This window comes from Physeter macrocephalus, chromosome 7 (genome assembly GCF_002837175.3).
Source record: "Physeter macrocephalus isolate SW-GA chromosome 7, ASM283717v5, whole genome shotgun sequence".
NCBI lineage: Eukaryota > Metazoa > Chordata > Mammalia > Artiodactyla > Physeteridae > Physeter > Physeter macrocephalus.
This window is the reverse complement of record NC_041220.1, coordinates 125,299,430-125,321,292: the sequence shown is the minus strand read 5'-3', so window position 1 is coordinate 125,321,292 and position 21,863 is coordinate 125,299,430. Positions and strand designations below refer to the sequence as shown.

At 43.4% G+C, this 21,863-nt stretch overlaps 1 long non-coding RNA gene across 1 annotated transcript in view; it reads left to right on the top strand.

The window, feature by feature from the left end:
- The window catches only part of LOC129392256 (uncharacterized), a 116,504-nt gene that overhangs the window by 167 nt on the left and 94,474 nt on the right, over positions 1-21,863 (top strand). The gene's annotated exons all lie outside the window — the stretch shown is intronic.

The window sequence follows — 21,863 nt, the reverse complement described above, 5'->3', positions numbered from 1 at the left end:
TCGCCAATTTTTTGAGTCTTTTACCTTTAGCCCTTTGTTTTCCCATGAGCCCTGTGTTTTTATTGTAGGATTTTGCATAGCTCTGTGGTTTTTAGAAATGCGTATGTTGTAGTGTAGCAGAACTTACTGTACAGATTCCTTACTTATAAAGCCCTGCGTGCCGGCCTCAACTTGTCTCTGCAAGCTCGTCTCACACCACCCTTCCTCTGGCTCACAGTGCTTCTGCTACGTACCACCTCAGGCTCTCCTCCAGACTTGTTCTCTCTGCCTGGGAAGTTATCCTACCAGCTGGTCATGGCTGGTTTCATGGTTTTCTTCAGGTTTTAACTTCAGTTTCACATTTTTTAGAGTAGCCTTTGTCAACCACTTTTTCTGATGTGTCACCCCCCCCAAATCTCCATCCGATATCTCTATCGTAGCACCTTGTTTATTCCTTTGGTTGAATTTGTCACAATCTGAAGTTATATGAAATATAAGATTATTTCCTTTTTCTGTTTACTAAATTGTAAGATCCTTAAGGTTACTTCTTTATATCTGTCGGCTTTAACAAGTTCTGGTACACTTAATATTTTTTGAATGAATGGACGGAGACAAATATTTCATCATCTTTTTGCTCTACCATAAATGCTTTCACGAAAAAACCTTATTTTTTTGAAGTATAAGATCATGTCAGAAAATTTTTCATGTACTGAAAATCTTTCTCCAAAGGGAACTGTATAGCATTTTACTAGAGTGAATAAACACTGGGAAGAAGGAAATACCCAGACTTTTGAAGGATTACTACAAGGGTCTGAATCGATGCTAAATCCAGGGGAACCAAAATGCCACTGTTGTCCACTAGTCAAAGTGGCGTGTATGGTGGTCAAGTGATACATAGGGATTTTTTGGACTAAATTTGAATCACTGTGGGCTCAATAGATCTGCAGACTCCTGTTGTTATTTCCTAAGTTACTGACTGCTTAATTTGCATAGACATACTTGTCAGTTGGAAAGATCATCACACAGCTTCCCTGACTTATGAAGTAAAGACATTACATACGAAGGACCACGTGGATGCCCCTAGAACTTCCCCTTCCTGCCAGGATGGTAAACAAAAGCAATACTGCGTCTCTGGAGAAATTGCAGGGATTGTTGCCACTATCAAAGACTTGGAAGATGCGGGTATAATGATATGAGTTGCATCTCTATTTAATTTCCTTGTTTGGACTCTGTAGAAGTGGGATGGATCTTGGAGAATGACCGTGGAATTGCGTACATTTAATCAGGTGTTGAGTTTAATTGCAGCTGCTGCGCAAGATGTGGCACCTTTACTGAAGGAGATAGTAAAGCAAATCACAACCTGGCATCTGGTGTGCAGCTACTGACCTGGAAAATGCTTTTTCCCCCTCCATGTTAATTTGCAAGAACCACAAAAGTAGTTTGTTTTGCACGGTAGGACCTATAATAAACTTTCGTGGTCCTTCCTCAGCACTACATTACTTTTCTTGTTTTCTGTCATAATATCTTCCACAGAGAACACCTAGACATTTTAAACAACATCACATTTCCCCACTGATGGTAGAAGCGATGCACTGATGATGATATGCTTATTGTCTCTGATGAACAGGAAATAGCAAGTTATTTAGATGCCTTAGTAAGACATATGAGAAACAAAGAATGGGTTATAAACCCATGAAAATTTAGAGACCCGCCAAACCAACTCAGCGAAATTTCTGAGGTACCACCACAAGGGTGAAAGACAAGTTGCTGCACCTTGCACTACCAAATAACAAAAAGAGGCACAATGCTAGGCAGGCTTTTTTGGATTTTGGAGGCAACGTGTATCATATCTGAGAGTTTGATACCTCCTACTGAGTAACCTGTAGGCTGCCACTTTTGAATGAGAACGGCAAGAGAAGGCTCTGTAGCAAGTCCAAGTTGCAACGAAAGCTTCTTTTTCACTTAGGCTTTATGATCTGATGGTGCTTGAAAAGCCTGTGGAATCTAGGGATGCACTATGACGGCTTTGACAAGCACTAATAGGAGAATTATAGGGCAGATAATCTAGAGCTTTTGAGCAAACCCATGCTTTCTTTTACAGATAGCTATTCTTTTGAGAAATAGCTCCAGATTTGCGACTAGGCCTCAGGGGAGACTGAATGTTTAATCATTGGACATTAAGTGACTAGGTGACCTAAGATTTCTGTCATAAATCAGGTGTTCTCTGAGCCACTGAGCCCTAAATTTAGGTATGAGCAATAGCAACCAATTATCAAATGGAAAATGGCAAATAAGAAATTCAGCTGAGCTTGTGCTAAACGACACAAGGGAGTTGCATGAGCAGGTACCTCAGGCTACTTCAGCACTAAGTGCTGGTGTATTGTCTTTTTCTTTCTTCCATACCTATGGCTTCATGGAGAATTCCTTATGAACTTAATGACTGAGAAGGAACAAACCTTGGGTAGGCCTGGTTTACAGATGGTTTGGTGGTCTTGGTTCCCAACGGGGACACCACAATTGTTCTATTGAGCTAAGTGTTGAGACTTCCACTTGGCCACTTGAGTCCTCATGTCATTGAACTAACAGGTCAAGAAGGAGGTTATTCTACTGCTTGATCCTGATTTCCAGTGGGGAACTGGATTCCTGTTATACAATAGTGGCAATGAGGATGTCTTAGTCTTTTGGTAACAAAATACCATATACTGGTTAGTTTAAAAAGAACAGAAATTTATTTCTCACAGTTCTGGATGCTAAAAGTCTGAGATCAGGATGGTCTCAGACATGGTCAGGTGAGGGCCCTCTTCAGGGCTTCAGACTTCTTGTTGTATGTAGTCTCACATGGTAGAAGGGCAAAAGATCTCTCTGGGGTCTCTTTTATAAAGGCGCTAATCCCATTTGTGAGGGCTCCATCCTCATGACCTAATCACCTTTCAAAAGTCCCACCTCCCAATACCATTACCTAGGGCATTAGGTTTTCAATGTATGAATTTTGGAGGGACATGAACATTCAAACTACATCAGAGGAATATGTTTGGAACCCAGGAAATTTTTTTGGAGATTTCTTGATACTTCCTGTTCAAGAGCAAAAGTTAATAGGAAACTACACAAACTAAAAAAAGATAGGGCAACTAGAGATTTAGAGCCTTCAGAAATAAAGTTTTGGTCTGCATGTAGGGTAGAGAATCCTGATCACCTGAGGCCCTGCCTGAGGACAAAGAAAATATGAATGGGATGTAGAAGAAAGGGGTTATAAATATCAACGAAGGCTGAAATGAGGTCTGCAGCAGCTATTTATGTATCTTCTTTCTTGTCATTGTATGTGTGTACATACACATATACATTTTCCTTTTCTTTAGAAACTTATGCAAGTTTTGTTGGAGGTAAACTTTACAACGTCATCTTTAGATAACAGAACATTTACATATGGCTGTGACTGAATTTGAGGTGTAATTAACATAGCTTAGAGAGGGATACAATGATAGTTCAGACTTTGCATCTCCACATTTTGGGGAGAGAATGAGAATGCCTTCACTTGTCTAAAGGATAGTTCCATTAAGTTAGGTGCAAATATGGAGTTCTTTTTGTTGCTGTATGAAAGTTCAAATATATGTAGAATAAGTGTGAATGGATGCCGAGTACCAAAGGGGTAGATTGCATCAGTTATGCAGCGATTGTGTCTCAGGTCCAAATCCACCCTTTATACTCTGCTTTGTGATGTTAGGGCTGGATTCTGCAAGTAGGATTTTCTTGTCAGTTAGCTTACTGTTAGACTCTGAAAGAGGGGGCATCAGTGACAACTACAAATCTGTAGGAGAAAGAAGAAAGGAGGTTCTTCCCATTCTTCTGGTCAGCTTGGGTTCTTAGTATCACTCTCCGACAGTGGCACTTAATTCGCATAGAAGCAATTGAATTCAGTTTGCAGATTTTCTAACCTTTGCAGAATTAAGTTTCATTGTGTCCCTCTGGGACACCAGCAGCTGTCATTAAGCATCCCCTCTGAGAATTCTGAATCCCTTCCCCGTGGGGTCCCTCCTCCAAACTCAGAGACACCTGCTACAGCTGAGGAACATTTTTCTTCAGAGATCTGAATATCAGCTCCATGGGGCTCCTTGTTCAAAGTTCTAATTTTAATAGTTCCAACATCTTCTCTTTGTTGTCCTAACCCTAGAGGTGGTAGCTGCTTCCTATGGTTGTTAGTTTCATGACACTCTATTGTTCTTTAATATTTTTTGAATTCTAAGTTTTTCAGTTAAAGCAATCTTTTACTTAGTTCAATTCTTTTTTTTTTAAACATCTTTATTGGAGTATAACTGCTTTACAATGTTGTGCTTACCCTTCCCCCTCCCCATGTCCTCAAGTCCATTCTCTACATCTGCGTCTTTATTCCTGTCCTGCCCCTAGGTTCTTCAGAACCATTTTTTTTTTGATTCCATATATATGTGTTAGCATACTGTATTTGTTTTTCTCTTTCTGACTTACTTCACTCTGTATGACAGACTCTAGGTCCATCCACCTCACTACAAATAACTCAGTAGAAAGCCCAGAGTTTAATTCTTTATACTAAATTCTCTCTGCTAAAATAATTTATGTGAGTTTTGTCTCCTAACAGCGATCCATCAGTATATAAAAACCAATACTGTATTCACTGATTTTAACACTGAGTAGAATTCTAAAAAAATTCAGAAACCTTAATTGAACAGTTCTTGTGAATTTATATTACTCATAAACCATTTGTTATTCTTTGTACATGCGTCGTCCCATTGTCGTCCACTTGGAGATACATGCCATTCATTATCACCTGGTTTCCAAGCAAGAGAGAATTTTAATTGATATGGTTCTTCTAAGGTCTTTCTTCTAAATCTTTTAGATTTTCCAAGGGTAATCATTCAAAATGAACTGAATTAGAGTTGGGCATATGCTGACTTAGGTCAGGCAAGAAACACGCTAATCTAATGTATTGCTGAACTTTGTTTTTGATCTTTTAGAACAGATAGAATAACACAACATAAAAGTTGCTTCTGAGAAGTCAGGCTAATGGAATAATGTTGTTTGAAACCCAAGAGCAAAGTTTTCCTATATTTACTTCATCTTGATCAGCATTATTAAAGCAAGAGACCCAAAGCATGCATGATGTTAAGTACACAGACCAGGCCAACATGATGGTGGGTAGGGGAGCCTTCCAGTCACTGATGGGCTGAGGATTTAGACATTCTCTTCTTGTGTTTATGAGTAGGAGCGTTTAGAGACGTCATCTGTAAGGGTCTAGGAAAGGCAGGAGCTGACACTCTTCAAGGAATTAACTAACAGACAAGGTCAGAAGCCCCAAAGCTGTGCTATTTGAGGAAATTTCTTTGCTAGCCTCCAAACTGCTCTAATTGTCTTATCAGCTAGTGTGTCTCTATTTTATAGCTCCTATATGTCAGGCCTTCTAGATGCTATGGCTGCTGGAGCACAAAGACAAGACATGACTGCTACTTCCATGAAAATGGCACCAAAATGTACCTAAACGCATGGGTAGCAATTAACGTCAAATTTGGCCTGTCAGTTTCTGACTCATCTTTAAAATTATAACTGAAAATTGAATGCGTGATAGGTAGATGATTTATTAATTTGTGCTTCTAGCCTGCATTCCTCCTTACCTTTTCCTGCCATCTCTCCTGAAGAGTTTAGTCTGTACCATCCAGACTCTGGACTTGTGAAGCAGAATCAGGAAAATTGGGGGGAAAAGGATTGGAGTATCTGAAAGGACCAAGGAAAGTAGCAGAGATTTTTCAAGAGACACAGGGGCAGAGATTAGAGACTGTGGTGGAGTTTGGCTATGAGAGGTTGTGGAGCATTTGTGGAATGAGAAAGACTTGGGGAGGGGAGGAAATGGGCATTTGAGAAGTGAGTTATAAATTCAACCTCACTCTATGTTCTTAGAGAGATGCATGTAAAGATGTGAATTCCTTTTAATATGCTTTTGGTTTCTGAACTGTGCTCTGAATGTGATTTCACGCAAGGACTGGACTATATGGGTACTGACTTATTTCTGGGCTTCACATAAGTTACAGTTAACCCAACTTGTCCTCATACAGTATCATGTTAAATCAGGCGACACCAGCATGTGCAATTTCTATTATTTAGGGAACATTATTCAGTTGTGGTTTAGGTTTCAGTTGTGGCTCAGTGTCTCTTTCTCTTGCTGCTTCCAGTTCACTGTAATACAAATAGGTTCTCTGAGAACATTTGGTCAAGTTAGGACAAGGGTTTTGTATACACAGTAAGCAGGGATTTTTAGGCTTTTTGAAATCTACAAACCAATATTAAGTGGCTTGTAAACCACTGTTCAGGAGAGTCCGTGGACGCGGTCCTAGAACTTCGCATGGTAGCAAGGCTCTTTTACCAACCTCTGATATTCCCAATGATTTTGTCATTTTCTGGCAAATAGTCTCTCTAAAATAATCCCCTGTGTTAATGAATATCCAGATTCTGCCTTGTCCTCAGTTTAAATTATCTGGCACGTTTATGGCTGTAGCTGCTATTACTGCTGCTGATGATTCTATTGCCTAATCTGGTTAGCTAACTTTTTTTTCTTAATATCTTTATTGGAGTAGAATTGCTTTACAATGGTGAACATTTGGTCAAGTTAGGACAAGGGTTTTGTATACACAGTAAGCAGGGATTTTTAGGCTTTTTGAAATCTACAAACCAATATTAAGTGGCTTGTAAACCACTGTTCAGGAGAGTCCGTGGACGCGGTCCTAGAACTTCGCATGGTAGCAAGGCTCTTTTACCAACCTCTGATATTCCCAATGATTTTGTCATTTTCTGGCAAATAGTCTCTCTAAAATAATCCCCTGTGTTAATGAATATCCAGATTCTGCCTTGTCCTCAGTTTAAATTATCTGGCACGTTTATGGCTGTAGCTGCTATTACTGCTGCTGATGATTCTATTGCCTAATCTGGTTAGCTAACTTTTTTTTCTTAATATCTTTATTGGAGTAGAATTGCTTTACAATGGTGTGTTAGTTTCTGCTGTATAGCAAAGTGAATCAGCTATACGTATACATATAGCCCCATATCCCCTCCCTCTTGAGACTCCCTCGCCCCCTCCCTATCCCACCCCTCTAGGTGGTCACAAAGCACCGAGCTGATCTCCCTGTGCTATGCGGCTGCTTCCCACTAGCTATCTAGTTTACATTTGGTAGTGCATATATGTTCACTCCACTCTCTCACTTCGTCCCGGCTTACCCTTCCCCCTCCCCGTGTCCTCAAGTCCATTCTCTATGTCTGCATCTTTATTCCTGTCATGCCCCTAAGTGTGTGTGTATTTTTTGTTAATGTCCACAGACTTTTAACCTACTAGTCTCAGTGTTTTTCTAAATTATTTGGATGATATCAGGAGTAACCATTGTTTGTTGTAAATTTTCCCAGTTCAAAAGCCTTTTCCATAATTTTTATGCAGTTTCAAAGTTTCATGTTGTCAATTTTTCTTCCTTTTTCTTTTAATTTTTAAATTGCTTTTAAACTTAGAAAGTCTTTTCTTTTCTAGAGATGCATGAGATACTACTTTGTATTTCCATTGAGTTGTGTTATGGATTTTTTTTTTAACATATTTCATTCTATCTACCTTTTAATGTGGTGAATGATTTGGATTGAGAGGCCAAATGAACTTTTTCCCAAATAGTTAACCAATGGCCCCAGCAATACGTATTGACCAATCCTGCCCTCCCAACTAAACTGAGATACGCTTTTTATCATGTATTAAATTCTTGCATAGACCTGGGTCTGTTCCTGAGTCTCCATTCAGTTCCGCTGTTCTTTTTGCTGTCAGCATCACACTTGTTAATTTTCTTTTTCAAAAAAGCTGAAAACCATTTTAAGCTATTTGTTGTAACAGAGGAATTTTAGAATAATTTTTCCAAGTTCCAGAGAAAACCTATCGGTGTTTTTGTTGAAATGCTTAAAGCTATACGTGAATCCAGCCTTCTTCAAGATTCCAAGTTAATTTTTATTTCATCGGTTCATGTTATGATCAGAATGACTGATTCATAAATAAAACAGTAACACAAATTTTCAGATCACTTGGTGCATCCCAGTTGTTTGGAAAGACCTCTAAAATGGAGTGTTTCAAGTTCCCTAGAATTTCAATTATTAATTGATCATTAACGACAAAGTCTGTCTCTGGGTCTATATCAGACAAAACGTAGAAACTGGTTGAATGTAAGTCAGTGGATGAATGAATGAGATTGCGGATGGGCCACGAAAAACAAAAGATCTGGCTCACCAGAGGCCTTCAGTGCCATCCAGGCAGAGTGACTGTTACTTGTAAATCCCTGATACTATCTACCAGTGGTTCCCCGTGTATGATACAGAGATTGGAAACTAAATATTTATTGAACTATGCTAGGCATTTTGCTAGGTGCTTTTCATGTGTTATCTAATAGAAGAAAATAAGGTAGAAGAAAGTAAGAGACTTGCCAGAAGTCATGGAGTTTGTAAGAGGGAGAGCCAGACACAAATTCGCATCTCTCGGTCTCTAGAGTCTTTGCAGTCTGTTTCTGTTGCTATAGCCTATGCATGGGCAGGTCAAATGAATCAGTTCTTAAAGAAGGTTATTTCATCTCTTCTAATTTTAATGTGTCAAAAACAGCACAGGAAGTAACATCTTAGAAATAGAGTCCCACTGATGATTATTTATTCTTGGAAAAGACCCAGAGATGAATCGTCTGTCCCTATTACATGGAAGTAGATCCACAAAGACATGGGTCACAAGTCTACCGGAGGTGTGCTTGGGGACCAGAGGACTTTGCATAGATTTAAGTCCAGTCCGTATCAATTGTGATTGCATAGACGTGTCTCATGAAGCCTTAACCTGGTATCTAGTCTTAACAAGAGCAGACCTTCTTTTATCTACTTTCCACTCTGCTACTCTCCATCCAGGCAAGATAGTCTAATTATGGCATATGCGAGTTTATGAACTGTGTGGTTTACTCTTCCTAAAAAAAAAAAAAAAAATGCATTAATGGTGCTGTAATCATTCTTTAGCTGCTTGTATTAGAGATTCCTTCCCCAGAGGCCTAAACACTTTGCAAATACGAGCTCATTAACCTACAGGCCAGCCCACTGTGGTAGGTCAACCGTCTTGGCGGCATTCGGGAATTGAATTATCCAAAGAGAAAGTGGTCTTTTCAGAGCTGCCTGTCAGCTGGGGATGGGATCAAAATTAGCAAGGAATCTTAGAATTGTACAGGGCCCTAGGTATCACCTGGTCCAAAATTCTTGTTAAATAAACAGGAAACTGGGACCATATCACTAAAAGCCAGGATTCTCAATCATGGCTATTTGTTATCATCACCTGGGAAGTTTTAAAAATATGTACCCTTGTCCAGGTTCCCATCCAGACCAGTTTAATCAGTGTCTTTGGGACCACCCTCCATGAATGGTTTTTAAAGCTTTGTAAGGGCTTCCCTGGTGGCACAGTGGTTGGGAGTCCGCCTGCCAACGCAGGGGACACGGGTTCGAGCCCCGGTCCGGGAAGATCCCACATGCCACGGAGCAACTGAGCCCGTGCGCCAAAACTACTGAGCTTGCGCTCTAGAGCCCACGAGCCACAACTACTGAGCCCGCATGCCACAACTACTGAGGCCCGTGTGCCCAGAGCCCGTACTCCACAACAGGAGAATCCACCACAATGAGAAGCCTGCACACCGCAACGAAGGGTAGACCCTGCCGCAACTAGAGAAAGCCTGTGTGCAGCCTGCACGCAGCAGCAAAGACCCAACTCAGCCAAAAATAAAAATAAATTAATTAATAAAAGCTTTGTAGATGATTCTAATGAGTAGCCAGAGTTGAGATTTAGGTGGACAAAAGCAAACCCAGGGACAAAAAAATGCAAAACCAAAACCAAAACCAAAAAGAACCAAAAGAAAGCAAAACCAGGCACAAAAGCAAACCCAGTCTAGGGATCTGTCCACGGGGTCCCTTTTCCACTCTACGTCATACAGTTTGGCTTATGGCAAAAGTTCCTGAGGTTTTAACAGTCCAGGCTAGCCTCTTTGAAATGGCAAATATCTGTAGTAATTTCATCGCCTTTCACTTCATTTCATCAGCAGAGACACTTTGCAAAGCCGTGGCAACGTGATGCTGAAATGACTGTGTTATTCCACCAAGCCAGTCAATCAGTCAGTCAGTTCACTGGACCAAATCAGTCAGATCAGTTGGTTGGCTGACTTAGCCATTTCAGGTAGAATGGTCCGGCTACTTGTCTAAGTGTAGGCATTACTTGTCTAGACCTTGCCTAGGTGTGATGATATTATATTCATGTATTATATTATTTTCCATCATAAACTCAGTTCTGGGGAGCACTGGAGAGGCTCAGCATTAGCCTTGTAAAGGAATAAATGAAAGCCTATCCTCTGGCATTATAGGGATTAGAGATTCAAGAGTTCCTCACTGTGAGCATAGTACGTGCTCGATAAAATGGTAGCAATTTTTATGCTCACATTGCCTTAGGATATTGTAGCGACCTAGACCCGGTTCCAGATAGGCACACGTGCACGTGAGCTTGCGCGCTCACACACACACACACACACACACACACCACACACACACACACACACACACACACACACACACACACAGTGTACCAGTATGGAGCATGTTTTTAGATTTAGCTCTTTGCAAACTTGGCTAAAGTTGGAGGTGGGAGGAAGAAACAACAATCTATTCACACTTTCTCCTCCAGGAAAGAAGCAGCTCTACAGAAAGTGGCACTGATGGGAGAACTGGAAAAGCAAACAACCTAAAGCCGTGTCTGAATCAGACAGTGCAGTTCCTCTTACTTTTTTAGCCTTGTGTGAGGTACAGCCCTCGTGGGTCCCTTGGCTCCAGCTCCTTAGCCCTCTGGCTCCTGAAGCCAAAGCCCCTTTTGACCCCGGAACCTGAGATCACCGTTGCCCCTCAGCTCTGTGGCTCTGCATGTCCTTTTCAGTTCTATTATTTTTGACAATAAGCCAGGCTCACTGAAGTCCGGCCCAGTCCTGCCGTGACCCGAGTCTCACCGTGTTGCCTGTGAACCACCTCCTATCTCTTGTTCAGAACCTGAGCCTTGGTCTGCTTCTTTCCCTTTTCCTTTCTTATGAGTCCCCCGCCACAACCTCGGTTCTCCCCAGCCTCTGCATCGCACTAGCAACAGAAATGCTCCCAGTTCCAAAGGCAGGCTGCTGGGGATCTGTCTAGACCTCTCTGGTTTCAGCAGCTAGACCTCTTCCTTCCTTCCCTGATGAAGTCTGTAACGTTCACTTGTCCACTGGAACTTCCCCTCACTGCCTGCCTCCCACACACTCTAGCCCTTCTTGTCTCGAAACCTGTCATGGCAGGTTTTGTGGCGCGTGGCCAGGTCACGAGCCATGTCCTTGAGGCGCTCGGCAAGTTCTCACTAGGCTCCTTAATCTAAACAGCTGTTTCACTGTCAGACGGTTGGATGAACTGAGACAACTGAATTCACGGTCCTTGAAGACAGGTCACAGCCTAAAGACCAGGCAGAGGCTCTGGAGCACGTCCCTTATTGACTGTAATCACTGCTTGCTTTCAAGAAACTCTCTTACCTTCAGAGAAGTCCTTAATGTCTGCAGCAAATGGTGATGGGTTTCCATTCCGACAACTATGCTTACATGCCATGCCTAACCAATACTTTCATATACCAACACTTTCAATAAAGGCATGGACTCTAGTCTCACTTTGGTGAGACGAATGTTTACAGAAGAGTACCAAAGAGGATCCTTGGTGACTTTGATCCCATTCTTTGGTATAGGGCAGAGCTGGTTATGTAGTCCCAGACACCTTTTCAGCATCATTTCCTGCCTCTTCTTCAGAGAACTGAAGACGTTCCCCCTTACGGAACTCACCCTACTCTCTCACACCTCCATAGCTTTACACTTGTTGCTTCCTCTCTCTTGAATGTCCTTTTCGCATTCTCTTCCTGGTTAATTTTTACTCATCCTTCAAACCTCAACCCTAATGTCAACTCCCTTGGAAAGCCTTCCCTGAACTATCCTCCTTCCTCATGTCCGAGTGCCTTTTGTATACATCCCACGGACCGCTTATCATATTTCTTTGAGCTCTTCAAGGAGAAGCTTGGGCATCATTTAGTTTCACATACATGATGTGCACAGTATGAGTGAAATAGGTGTTTTGGCACAAATGAATAAATTTATGTGCAAAGTAACAAACACGGGGCCTTGGATTGCCATCTGTTACTTCTTGATCAATCGTTAAGTGCCTTGAGGAATGAAGCCCTGATTAATTCATCTTTGTATCCTTCACCCAGCACCTAGCACTGTGTCTAGTACATAGTAGGTGCATAATATGTATTTTCTAGATGAACAAACCATTACCAGATGGCTCTCTGTTGTGCCAGTATGCCCTACCTAAAAATGATATTTGCTTGGGTTAGATTGAGCCTGACATGGAACATGCAGGAAACTGGATGCCAGGAAATTTTTTTTGCTGAGTGAGTTTTGATCCCTTTTTGAAAGCTCCCAGGGAAATCCTAGGGACATTTGTCTCTGCAAACTCAAGAAGCCAGAGGGAGGAAAAGAAGACTTTACATTTGCATTCATTTTTCACCTGGTTTTTGGCCTCCCACCACCTAGACTCTGGCCTCCTCCAGTCTGGGGACTGTGTATTATTTCCCTTGAACTCTAATTTCCTAGCTCAGGGCCTGGTACACAGTCAGTGTTTTATAATTATTTATTGAATGAATGACCAAGTGGTGATCTCTGCATTACTCAGCAAGCCTTCTAGCACCATCTCTCCTAACATGCTTTCTGGTTTAACACCAGTCATTATGGATGCCATCTCCTCTCTAGGCGAAGTTATTTGTTCAAGTGCAACTTGCTTGCCTTTGGACTGTCCTCGAAAAAGAATCTCTGATGGTTGTGCTGATGTTTAGTTAAATGGAATGAGGTGCTTCCGTTTTCATAATGTTGGAAACTGCCGCTTGCGTTGGCTCATGGGTGATGGTGAGGGCCAGGGAGCAGCCCTTGTCCTTTTAGGGCTCTATAGAAGTTTCAGATAATGCAAGGGAAAGAAATAAAAGATCGGATGGAAGAAGGGGAAAAACTAAGTTAGGCAAAGAAAACGAATATGAAAAAACTTCTCCACAGGACACAAAAATTGGTGACATTCATCATTAAAAAGAGGAGCATCGATCATTCTCAGTTTCATTTTTGTTGTGTGTGTGAGTGAAGGCATAAGTGGAAATGACAATATGAATAACTTTTAAAAGCCACTTTATCCAGGAACAGGGACTAAGAAAGATATTTAGTTCCAACCTTGCATGTAGGGTAAAAAAGAAATCTATCAACTCTAAAATGTTCCCGGGTGGATGAAATTCCTCTGAACTTTTCCTGTGCTTCCTAATATCAAGGGAATGGAAGATAAGGAGTAGTCAGAACCCATAGGGACGTGGTGATGGGGAGACCAGAGTAGGGCCCGTGGTGGTTCATGGCTGCCGTTCGTACTAAATTCTTTTTCCTGCTGCAGGATTCATTTTTAGTCTCATCTGCTTTCTTTCTGGGTCTCAGCCTTGTGGCCTGCACAGATTCGTTTGCCTTGCTTCTTCTTTTACACGTTTTCCCATATCACATGGACTCATACCCGTGTAACTCTTCTTTGTTAACGCAAGGCTGTGTGAAAGGGTGTGGACAAATGGAACTTTTGTAAATCTAATCATCTTTCAAATGTACTCCGGAGCTTTCTACTTAACAGGAGTCAGGCTTGAGTCTTGCACAAAATGAAAAAGACTTTAGCCAACCCACTCACATACTAGTTTGTCTTCACTGAAAGGTTTTTTTTTTTTTTTTTTAATCATGAATTTTCTTAAAGCTCTGCCTAACTTTTCTGAAGCAATGAATAAGAGTCTGCCGTTTGTAGGACCTTGGTGTACTCTGCTGAAAGAGCTCTGATCTCCCCACTCCCCTCACTTACAACCCTTGCTTGTATCCCACACCTTTTACCTAAGAGCACAGGTGCACCCAGGTATTCTGCAGTACTTGGAGGGAGGTAGGGCAGGTCGGGCTCATGCACAGCCATTCAAGAAATTTGTGGCAAGAATCTAGACCCTGTTTTCCCTCTCTTCGCTACACCGTCTTCCTATAGTAGGATTCACCCTACAATGTGATACTTCTTGTCAATGATTTAGAGCATGTTCACCTTGATCCTTCCTTTCTCCGTCAGAGGCACACTCAAAACTGCTGTTGGTTGAAGATGCTGCCTTCTTGGATTCTTCACGGATCCTCTACTTGAACTACACTTTATAAACTCAAGCAGAAGAGAGCACTGGATCTGTTGCTAAACAATTGGGAGAATGGTTTAGGAGGCAGTATAATACAGTGGGAAGGCGGGCTTGGGTTCTTGGGTTCCATCATGGTCTAATTAATTATTAGCAGTGTGAATGTAGACCACTTTCTTTTTTTTTTTTTTTTTGATGATGTGGCAGAATTTATTTATTTATTTATTTATTTAAAACATCTTTATTGGAGTATGATTGCTTTACAATGGTGTGTTAGTTTCTGCTTTACAACAAGTGAATCAGCTATACATATACATATGTTCCCATATCTCTTCCCTCTAAACCTCTCTGAACCTCAGTTTCCTCATCTGTAAGATGGATGTATTATTACAACCTCAGAAAGTTGTGAATATTAGAGAAAAAGTATATACAGCATGCATGGTAGGTGCTGAATAAATAGACACCATCATTATTCTTTTTTTTTTTTTAACATCTTTATTGGAGTATAACTGTTTTACAATAGTGTGTTAGTTTCTCCTTTACAACAAAGTGAATCAGTTATACATATACATACGTTCCCATATCTCTTCCCTCTTGCGTCTCCCTCCCTCCCACCCTCCCTATCCCACCCCTCTCATGGTCACAAAGCACAGAGGACCATCATTATTCTTAATGTTTACTAGAACTAAAGTTGTTTTGACCTCACCTTTGTTTTGTCCTTACCTCCCCACTTTGTCTCCCCTTCTGTCTCTTGTTATACTGTTCTTTTGGTTTTCTATTTTCTGTCTCTTCACTCCCTAATGTCTTCCTTTCTCTCTTCCATCGAACGTCATGGTGTTCCCATTCTCTCTTCCATCTAAGGGTCATAAAATTTCAAATCTAAAACAGCTCTTGGATATTCTTGGATCCAGCTCCTGTGTGTCAGATGAGACAACTGAAGCCCAAGGAAATTGACATTTGTACAAGGTCAGCAGGTAGTGGAATCCTGGAGAACTCGGGTGGATGCTCAGCCTACCTGCTCCTTTATGGCTCTGCCTCTGGGGGTGAACACGTGAGAGGTGACAATCCCCAAGGAGCCTAGCGAGGACAGGGGTGTTACAGTGCTCCGTATGCCGAAAGGACAGTGTATTTCTTCTTTCCTTTCTTACCCCTCAGGAGCATTTTATATTTCAAAGTTCTTTGATAAAACAGCTATAAACCAGCTCATCTCCCAGGGCAGCAAAACTCAGATGAGACTGCTCCTGAAACTTTCTTGTTGTTGAACTGGGAGTATTTAAAAATTATTTTAGTCATTAAAAACAATCTACAGTTGCTCGTCAGGGATAGTACATCATGAATGAAAAGTAGTGGGCCTTTGATCTAATTCTGTGTGTGTCTGCTTTCTCAATAATAAATGGGCTTTTGTTATGAGACAAGCTGACACTGAGTTTGCTTTTCGTTGGTCTGTGGTGAGCCGGGAGCAGCTGAGGCCGTGGTCTCTTTTCTTAGTCCTATAGCAAGACTGTGACTTGACACCTAATCGGACATTTTTGCTTAGGCCCTTTCAATATTCCAGGCATTGAAGAGAGAGAAAATTGTTTCCACCCAGGAGAATAACATCCAAACTAAATGTCAGGTGACAGTTTAGCATAGCGGTGCCTCATGTGATCCATTAGAAAGGAGAGGTGAACTATTGATTATGATGCTGAAAAGAGAAAAGCACATCCCCGAGAAAAAAAGGAAAAAAATGGGGAGCCTAGAATGTAGCAGCTATCTTTAAGTCAGTGCCCTTGAGCAATGATAGATGTCTTGCGTTGGCTCAGATTTCTTTGAATCAGCCTGGAAATGGAGCCCAACGCCTCTACCATCAAAGGCAGCAGGAGTGATGACGTTAAAGCTGTTTTGAGTAATGTTAATGTTGAGGAGAATGGCTTACACAACAGGACATCCGTCTAGAATGTGGTCCGAGGGCACTCTGCAAAAGGGTCTGAGAGTGAGGACTGGGGGATCAGAACTGGCATAAACACGTCAAGAAGGCTCATTTGTCTGTGTTCTCAAACAGGTGAGGTGAGAGGCAAAGGCACACGGAAGGCTGCTCTGGGCAGCGATAATTGTGTTTGGAGCCTTTCACTCCGGTGTAGGTCACCGCTTCAGTTCAAACCCAAACTGCAGGAATTGTTGTGACTTGATGGCTGATGGGAAATCAGGTCCTGCCTTTCATTTCACTTCCTAGAAGTCGGCCCTGTAATTGGTCTCCTTTCCTAGAAGACTGCCGAAGGCTGGGAAGGGCGACAGGCAAAGAACTGTTCTGAGGCCAGGAGGGGGTTCTGCTGGGATGGGGAGGGGAATACATGCTGGGCGGGCACAGGGAGGAAGGCAGTGCAGTGGAGGGAGGAAAATGCTTTACTCCTCTGGTCCCTGAAAATGCAAGGGTTGCTGGGATCCTGAGGCCAGGCTGTAGGCAGACCAGCTTGGGGACGTTGGACAGACAGTTGGACTGAGTCCCATGAAGAAACTCATGTCTGACCCACAGGCCTCTTTGTCTCTCTCTAGTTCACCTCTAGCACAATTCCAGAGAGTCCTAATCTAATTTCAGGGCATGAGAGTATAACTTGTGAGCTAGCTTCCGAATCCCTTGTTTAAACCTTAAGCCTTTCAGGTATTAGGCTGTTGCAAAGCCTAGGCTCTTGCAAAGCAAAAGTTTTGGCTCTTAGATTTCAACTGCTTTTCTTGGTTTTTCTACTACTGTCACCCCTTTCCTGGTGCAGTGAATGGGGAAAGGTGGGTGCCAATAGGCAAGAGGAAATATATGGAATAAAAAGCCCATCAGTTATTATCTCGAACTGTCATCCTGCTCCACTTCATTATATGTGTTTCTTTCAAGAATAACCCTATTCCTGGGCTTTTGAAGCCTGCACCCAGGTCAGTCGGTGGACCCGCCTATGGGTCCATTGACTTCTTGTCAAGGAGAAATTCTCCCTGTGGGCAATTCACAAATCCAAAAAGCCCTGCAAAGATCTATTTTGTAGAGTGAAATAGGGGACAGAGGAAAGAGCCCATGAGAAACCTGGCTGGGTCTAATATTCTATGGCTTACAACCTTTTGGTCACAGGATAGGAGATGAGGGAAAAAACTCAATACAGCTCATCACCCATCATAATAAGTAGGCAGTGACATTTTTGTATAGATGAGAAAGTTTATTTGTTTGCTTTGCATATTGTAATGATTTCATGTCCCTTTGCAGACCATCTGCTTCTAAAAAGTGTGCCTAGCTTGTCAAGTGCGTGATCTTGGGCACATTCTCTCTCCTCCCTGGAGGTGGGAGCCCGATTTCTGACCTGGAAGGCCCACGGGAGAGTGGGGAGGCTGGTGTGCTACAGCTATTGGTAAGCTTGGAAGAAGCCTAGAGAGTGGTTTCCACCTGTCTCCGCAACACAGGATTTGTGCAAAAGCTTACAGGCTGGGGTATATTTCTTTGAGGGACTGGCCCTGCCAAGGCAGAAGTTGGGATGGAAAACAAGGGTAGTGCTCTCCAGAACAAGGTGCCACATTTGTGCTCAGTCCCAGAAGGAGGTGGATGTGTTTTAAGTATTTGTGTGTATGTTTGTCCTTCATTACACCTTGGACTCCCTGGGGGTAGTACCAGAATCATCTCTGTTTCCTTCATCCCTGGTGGCTGCCAGACACATAGTAGATACACAGAAATTGCTCTTGTTATAAGAGTGAGTAAAGGGGGAGAACAGAGCGTGGGGTAGTTCTATCTTTTCTGAACATGATGCTTGGCTGCCTTGGTGTATTTTTAGTCAGTTCCTACTTGGCCTGCTCTTCAAACTACACTTAGGCATCTAGCAAGTCATCAAAAAACATTTTGCTGAGTACACCAGAAACAGATTTTTAAAAATTAGAACTTAGGTTTCCATGTGATGATAAGGTTTCCATGTGATGATAACGGAAAGGATGTTGGATGTATTTGGAGAATCTCTCGCCATCATCACCTTCCTTCTTCCTTGTGGCATCTGTTCCCACTACAGTCCTTGGGTTGTGCTAACGTGAACCATTCACTTCAGCCGAGGGTGGTGCTCAGATCTCCCCTGGGTGTCCAAGGATTAACTTTCCACACCTGGCTCCCTCCTGCGTGTTCCTGACCCCACGTGAGCCTGTCATGTCGCAGTTGGGCCCAATCAATAGTCTTTTAAAATAAGCTTTGCCCTTTGAAAACCATTCCTAAGCACTTTGCATTCCTTTCCTGTTTGAAAAGTTCATTTTTGTTCTATGCTTAGTTCTAAAAATACCCAAGTGTGTGGCAGGCCCAAGCCATGCAGTTCAAAGCTGTTCCAGTAGGTGAGGCTCTTGAGGGCTTGACAATGAACTCATTGAGGTGAATCCATCCCCTTCACAGCTTCAGGAAATGAGTTTTGGGAAAGACAAAGTAGGAAGGTGAGCATTCCGTCAACCTGGCAATCTCAACTCAGTGGAAGACAGGAGGCACAGAACAGGATCCGGAAAGTTGTTGAGATGCCTGAGTTGAAAAGGGCTGTCACATGGCTTGAATTTTTTTTTCAAGATAGATGCAGTGTTTAGACTCTACTGACGGCAAGTCAATTGATAATCTTCAGTCTGTGTTTTTGAGTGTGCATGTGGAAATCAGGAGTCGATACCCATTGCCTTCAGGGCTGGGATTCTTGATCCACAGTTGATGCCGGTTATTTGTTTCTCCGCATTCCCAAGATAAAGGAGCCTTATCCAAAAGCCCCATAAATGAAAGACTGTTTCTGGGGGTGAGTGAAGTAATACACTTGTCCCCTTTACTTATAGTTGTGTCAAAGTGGGTAGCAGAGGCCTGATCTCTGTTTTGACTCCACGTCCTTGGAGAATAAAGGCATGGTGAGATACATGCTGTTCAAACACTAAGCTTTTTACCTGTTTATCTGATTCTTCTGTCTAATTAAAGTTACCTCTACACTTGATTGGTTTTTTTTTGCTGTACACGAGCCTCTCACTGTTGTGGCCTCCCCCCTTGCAGAGCATAGGCTCCGGACGCGCAGGCTCAGCGGCCATGGTTCACGGGCCCAGCCGCTCCGCTGTATGTGGGATCCTCCCAGACCGGGGCACGAACCCATGTCCCCTGCATCGGCAGGCGGACTCTCAACCACTGCGCCACCAGGGAAGCCCACTTGATTGGTTTTTAAAGCCCAATACTTAGCAATTAAACCTTTTTTATTCTAACAACTGGGTGGCACTTCCCTGGGTGATTTAGCACATGATGTATTATCTGCTAAACCAAGAACTGGCCTTTCTTGGAGAGCTTCTCTTGCAGAATTTAATGTTTGGGTGGCCACTGTGAATAGCCACTGAGGAATCTGTAGACAGAATTGTGTGGATTCAGCTCAGGAGTCCATGGAGCAGGTGTGGGGGGATCCTTGACTTGGATTAGGAATCGGGAGACCTGATTTAATCCCCAGTGAGGCCACTTTTCTAGTGTTCCCTCGAGGTCTTCGAAGGTGTGCTTTATCCATGTCTACGAGTCATAGCCAGAGAAGCAGGCGGGTGGTTGGTAGGGAAGCTGGCCTGCCCCCACCATCACAGAGGGAACTTAGCCCTGCCAGCCCGGCCCTGAGCTAAGCCTCCCTGGTGTGCAGATTGCTTGACGGGAGGGTGCTGGCAGATCATCTCCACTTGGTCCTTCCTGAGAGCCCAGTCAGACCACCGCACGGCTTTCCTTTATTCCAAGTCCTCTCGGACAGGAAGACCTGCGATAGGACATGCAGGGAGTGGAGGGGTGCCAACGTCGTAATCATAACCTCTCCCCTCACCTCACAAGAGTGGACTCTATTTCCTAGTCACGTTTGTTAGGTTTTTGAAGGACAGAGTTTTAGCGTCATCTTTGCCAGGGAAACGGAGAGGAGGCTGTTAAGGAGATGGCAGCCGTTTTACAGAGAAAGGATCAGCGTGTTTACCTCTTCCTGCCTTGCTCCTGCTACCCTCGCAACAGACACACACACACACGTGTACTCATACCCCAGTGGAAACACCTGCACACACATACATGCAGGCACACATGCGCATACATACGATCTCGTGTCTTCAAAGCCAGTGGATCTGAGCCGCCCGGAAATGCACATGTACCGTCATTCTGGCCTGTTCTCACTCTGGTGGGAGCAGGTCTTCTCCAAGTCTAGCATTTGTGCCGAAGTTTGTTCAGTGACGGTGGCCCTTCCTGGGAACCTCGTCCAACCACAAAAGGCGTTCTTTATTTGTTTGGGAGTGTTTTCAGTCTTTTATCCTCACATATGAGTCCACAGTGATGCTTAAGGGAGGCTAAATTACTGCCACCGAGCTGATCTGATTCACCTGACACCAAGGACTGTGGGACACATCTTAATGTATTTGTATTTCCTGTACTGTGCATGCAAATGATTTAGGGTTTGTTCCTAGACTTTTTATCCTTTGCTGAGGACTCCCCCGGGGAGGATAACTGGAACTATTGAAGACCCAGTGTAGTCATTGTGGCACGTTTGTAAGCTTCCTCTGTGACACCTTTGTGCCTGGAGCTGAGGTGTCCTCCTGCTACTGGAGCGCTTCTGCACCTGAGTTCACTGTTTTCACCAGGTGGAAGACTGGGCTGGTGTGCGGCGATGGCGCGGAAAGCGAGGGGCCCGTAGGAATGACCCCTGAGATTCTGTTGTTCTGGGAACTTCTGGCTGGGATGGTTCTGGGTGAGCTCACAAGCTTAGGGCAGTCAGAGCCAGAAGGATCTCTAGTCCCTCCCCACTCAAAGTGTGTCCTGAGGCCCAGAGAAACGAACATCATCCAGGAGCTTGGTAGCCTGCAGTATCGCAGGCCCCAGCCTAGGCGTGCCGAATCAGAATCTGCATTTTCACAAGAGCCCCCAGTGATCCGTAGGCATGTGAAAGAAAACGGCCAGTCAGCTCCCTCATCTTATGGGCTATTCTAATAACTGTCCCTCTGAGATATATTGTACTGAGAACGTGTCTACATGGGGAATGGAAAGGAAGCAAGGCAGCAGAAATTTACAGCGTGGAACTCTGACTGTGGGGTCTCTGGGTGGCAGAAGGGCCAAGGAACCCAGAGGTAGGCAAAGAGATAGACAGTGGCATGAGAGGACGCAGAGGGAAGGTTCTCTCCTCTCCTCTTCTCCTTCCCCATAAAGCCGCTGCCACTAACCTCGTGGGTGCCCACTTCTAGGCTGGGCGATGATTCTAAGAGACCTTGGTCTCTAAGAGCTTTATGGCGTGCTCATTTGTCCACTCCTGCCAAAGAACTAAAAGTAAAATAACAGTAAGCTGTAAGACAGGTGTAAAAAGTCTCATGAGGGGCTTCCCTGGTGGCGCAGTGGTTAAGAATCTGCCCGCTAATGCGGGGGACGTGGGTTCGAGCCCCGGTCCGGGAAGATCCCACGTGCTGCGGAGCAGCCAAGCCCGTGCGCCACAACTACTGAAGCCCGCGAGCCTAGAGCCCGTGAGCCACAACAGAAGAGAAGCCACCACGAGGAGAAGCCCAAGCACCACAACGAAGAGTAGCCCCCGCTCGCCGCCACTAGAGAGAGCCCGCGCGCAGCAACGAAGACCCAACACAGCCAAATATAAATTTAAAAAAAAAAAAAAAA